This window comes from Moschus berezovskii, chromosome 10 (genome assembly GCF_049115385.1).
Source record: "Moschus berezovskii isolate FMDL1 chromosome 10, NW_MosBer_1.0, whole genome shotgun sequence".
In the NCBI taxonomy this organism is placed as follows: Eukaryota; Metazoa; Chordata; class Mammalia; order Artiodactyla; family Moschidae; genus Moschus; species Moschus berezovskii.
In genome coordinates, this window is record NC_142469.1 from 110,934,930 (window position 1) to 110,939,662 (window position 4,733).

The following is a 4,733-nucleotide window of genomic DNA, read 5'->3' on the forward strand; positions in this document are numbered from 1 at the left end:
TAGAGCCTCCAACATCAACACGTCCGGAAAGAAGCAGCAGCTGGAAAGGGAAGGTATGGTGAGCAGGCCATCAGACGCAGGCTGCACCTGCCCTCCAGGTGCACGGACGCACTCGCCTGGTTCATGCCACACTCGCTCTTGGTGGGAGGCCAAGGCCCCCGGAGCCAGGACGCCCCAGGGCGGGGCCCCGCTGTGCCCTCCCCTCCCCGCATGCTGCACTCCCCTGCGGAAGGCACCGCCGAGGTTAAATGGGTCTTGCACCCATTGTTTAATCTCCTTAAATGAAGGGACTTCATAAACAGTTTTTGTTTACAGTCTCTGACCAATTTTTTTACAGATAGAAGGTGGGTCTACTAGAGCTGTCCCAGGGTGGATTTCACCCTACCAGTCACCGTTTCCCAGAAAGTCAGGCCCAGGTCCCACCGTGTCATCAATACCCCAGGGTGGCTCTCATCAAACCCCTGTGAGAAATGCAGGATTTTTAGGACCGTCAGGGCCAGCATGTGAGGAAACAAGCATTGCCAGCCTGTCCCGTTGCAGCCGGGCCACCTTTGGCCCCCCGACCGGGCCCCCCGTCTCTTTGCTTCCCCCAGCTCACCCCGAGCCCTCGGGCTGTTGTCAGAGCAGCAGCCAGGGCCTATTGACACCTAATGCCGGCGGGGTGAGTCACGATCGGGGAGATCAGATTCCACTCGGTCTCATAAGCCTCCCTTCCAAACCCTGAGCGAGCTCACACCTGCCCTGAGCGGGGCCCCACGTGGCCCTGACCCGGCAGACGGCGGGCATTGCAGGGCAACCCTCCGTGTGGGGCGCCAGCCCAGGGCTCGGAAGAGCTTCTCCAAGGGGCACCTGCACTTCCCACAACTCTTGTCACGACACAAAACATGTCTGCAGTCTTTAATCAGTACAGATGAAAACACAGATGAGTCTAAGGAGTGTTGGGTACCGTCACAAAAGACGAAGTTACCATGTTCTTCACCTGGGCCCTGGGATTTCCGGACCCTGAACCCTGTTTCTTAGCACTGACCACGGGGCCAAGTGCTGGGCATTCCACTGCTTTCATTGATCAGCGTACACTTTGTTTTTCAAGAATAGGCCCAAAGGGGGCCTTGTTCTGTCTCAGCTTGTAAGGGGCCTCAGCCCAGGCCTAGCCTCACGGCCGCAGGCCCCTCACCACGTCCTGCCCGACGGTCCCACCCATCACTCAGGTGTGACAGGAACGGGTCCCGATCTGCGGTCACCAACGGTCCTCATCTCCAGGATGGTCCTGGGTTTAGTACTAAAGTCCAGTATCCTGGGAAGAGCCTCAGCCCCCCAAAACCAGGATCTGGTCTCCCTCTGAATGTCTAAGATCGAGGCCCCTTTGTCTTAAGTCAGGCAGATTTTTGTGCCAAAACCTTTTTTGAAAATTCAAGTGGAACTTTTAGTGATGGGGGTGGTGGAAGGAGCTGGGGAACGTGCTCTGGGTTTTCAGTGAGCAGGTAGCAGCAGGACCAGAATTAAGAAGCCTTTCTGCAGAAGCTCTGAGGCTCCTCCCTCCCCCTCAAGAAGGGCTGTCATTTTTGCTGACATTCAGTGTGGCTCATATTCATCAGGGAGAGAAAGCCCAGGATCCAACAGGTTTCCCTTCTCAGATTCCTCTGATGTGACCAGCAGGGGAATCATGTGGGCTTTCACAGCTGAGCAGCAGGTCACAGGCCAGGCCGCCTGCTCATGCATAAACATCACCGCTAATTGCCTCTTTGTTACCCTAGGCTCTCCTCCAGGGCTGCGGCCACTGGGTCTGGCCCACTCCCCTGCGGGGGAGAGCCCTGCAAGATGGCACGGGGTCTGCCTCTTCTCAGCCCTCCCTGGGGCTGGCCTGCACCCCACGCCCCTGGCGGGGCCCACGGTCCAGCAGCAGCACACGGGCTGGGAGACACCAAGGGTGCTGTGTGGCTTCCACGCCAGCCTAATCCCTGGAGGGTGCTCCTGGGACCTCAGCCACGCCTGGGGCCACATGAGGGAGCCTGGACACAGGGCTGGTGGGCAAGCTGCTTCTGCTTGTGTCAGGAGCCGGACCTGTGGCATAGCTCCCAGGGAGAGTAGGTCACAAATTCATTCCTGAGTCTGCCCTGGCCTTGGACAGAGGGGGCACGGAAAGGCCCATAGAAACATGTCCCTGAGCACACGTGTGCACGTGTGTGCCACCCTCACGTGCAGTGTCAACAGTCCCAAGAGGCGTACCGGTGGGCAGGTGAGTTCAGGGCCACCAAAGAGCATACCCCAAGAAGGCCAAGAGCCAGGGAACCTGTGCCAAGAGGAGAGAAGAAGGACAGACATCTGAGGAGGCGGCCAGACAGACCACAGACATGAGGGGACAGCCCGCAGCAGCACTGCCCTGATGCTCGGCCCGGGGGACCCACCGTGAGGCTCCCTCTTCTCCCGGCATGCTTTCTTATTTGTTTCCAACATGCGGACGTCATGCATTGGCCAAGAGCTCAGGGCCAAAGTCGCCACACATGTGAGTGGAAAGAGCTAAGCTGCTGCGGGAACCACAGGGCCTGAGCTGGTCAGGCTCCCACGGGAACACACCTCCCCTTACCTGACCACCCTCTTCCCTGCCCAGGAGACCTTGCGCTTGGAGCTGAGCCATCCCCCGGTCCCCAGGGCCCTTGCCAAGAGCACGTTGGCCTTGACCACTACCTCCCTGTGCCCCACGGCGCCACCACCTTGCCACAGAATCTGATGGTGCACCAGCTGCGCTGCACAGAGAGAAACGGGAGGGGGCCGCCCCTCCCTGTAGGGAAAGTGCCCCTCCCCCACCGTAGGGAGAGCACCCCCTCCCTGTAGGGAAAGTGCCCCTCCCTGTAGGGAAAGTGTCCCTCCCTGTAGGGAGAGCGACCCCCCCCACTGTAGGGACAGTGCCCCCTCCCCCATAGGGAGAGCGCCCCCTCCCTGTCGGGAAAGTGTCCCTCCCTGTAGGGAAAGTGTCCCTCCCTGTCGGGAAAGTGCCCCTCCCTGTAGGGAAAGTGCCCCTCCCTGTAGGGAAAGTGTCCCTCCCTGTAGGGAGAGCGCCCCCCCACCGTAGGGACAGCGCCCCCTCCCCCATAGGGAGAGCGCCCCCTCCCTGTAGGGAAAGTGCCCCCACCCAAGAGGCACAACGGAGCGCTTAACACACATGCACTGATTGCCAGGCTTTTCTGGGGGGAAAGTAAGTAAAACGCCTAGTCAAGGAGCGCAGAAGCAGGAGAGAACCTGCAGCAACCCCCTCCTCCTGGTGCCTGGGTTCTCATCTGGTGCCTCCCCCACAGCTGTGATGTCACAGCATAAAGTGCCGAGGAGGGCAGTGAGCCCTGCCAAGAAGGCCCTTGGTGTCCACCACTGAGATGTGAGGAGGCCACGTGCTTCCCTGGGCGTCTGATGACTCACTTGGAAGGAAGGCCGGTCAGGGTGAGGGAGTTTGCTTGTTAGGTAAACACTTTGGAAACTGTTCCTCTTTATAGGTGTTGGTGTGTATGTGTGTATATGCATGGGCGCCTGTCTATGTATGTGTGTCTGCATGTGTGGATGCACGTGTGCCTGTCTGTGTATACATGTGTATGTGTTTCTGTGTGCATGTGCGTATGTGTGTATCTGTGTGGGCACGTGTATATGTATCTGTGTGTACATGCATGCCTGTCTGTACATGCATGTGTATATATGTATCTGTACATGTGTGTGAGTGCATGTCTATGTGTGTATATCTATGTGTGTACATTGTGCATGTCTATGTATGTGTGGACGTGTCTGTGTGTGTTACATGTCTGTATGTGTGTCAGCATGTATGTATCTGTGTGTGTATCTATGTGTATGTTCATGTATGTATAATTGTAGGCATGTACACATCTTTATATGTGTATCTGTGTGTGTGCATGTTGTGTGTGTATCTGTGTGTATGTGTGTGCATGTCTATGTGTGTGTGTATCTGTGTGTGTGTATCTGTGTATGTGTGTGTATATATCTGTGTGTGTATGTGTGTGTGGTGTGTGTGTATCTGTGTATTATCTGTGTGCATGTTGTGTGTGTATCTGTGCGTATGTGTATTGCATGTGTGTGGGGGGCACATGTGTATCTGTGTGTGCATGTCTATGGGTGTGTACACATCTGTATGTGTGTATCCGTGTGTGTATGTGTGCATGTCTATGTGTGTGTATCTGTGTGTATGCATGTGTGTGTATATATCTGTGTGTGTATGTGTGTGGTGTGTGTTTATCTGTGTATTATCTGTGTGTGTATGTGTGCATGTGTGCGTGTATCTCTGTGTATGCATGTGTGTATCTCTGTGTGTATGTGTGCATGTTGTGTGTGTATCTGTGTGTATGTGTGTGTGCATGTATCTGTGTATGCATGTGTGTGTATATATCTGTATGTGTGTGTGGTGTGTGTGTATCTGTGTATTATCTCTGTGTGTGTGCATGTGTGTATCTGTGTATGCATATGTGTGTATATATCTCTGTGTGTATGTGTGTGATGTGTGTGTATCTGTGTATTATCTGTGTGTATGTGTGTGTGCATGTGTGTGTATCTCTGTGTGTATGTGTGCATGTTGTGTGTGTCTGTGTGTATTATCTCTGTGTATATGTCTATGTGTGCACACATGCGTGTGTCTATGTGTACATATCTGTGTATGCATGTGTGTGCATGTCTGTATGTGTGTGTCTGTGTGTGTTGTGTGTATTATCTGTTTGTCTATGTGTTTGCACACCTGTGTG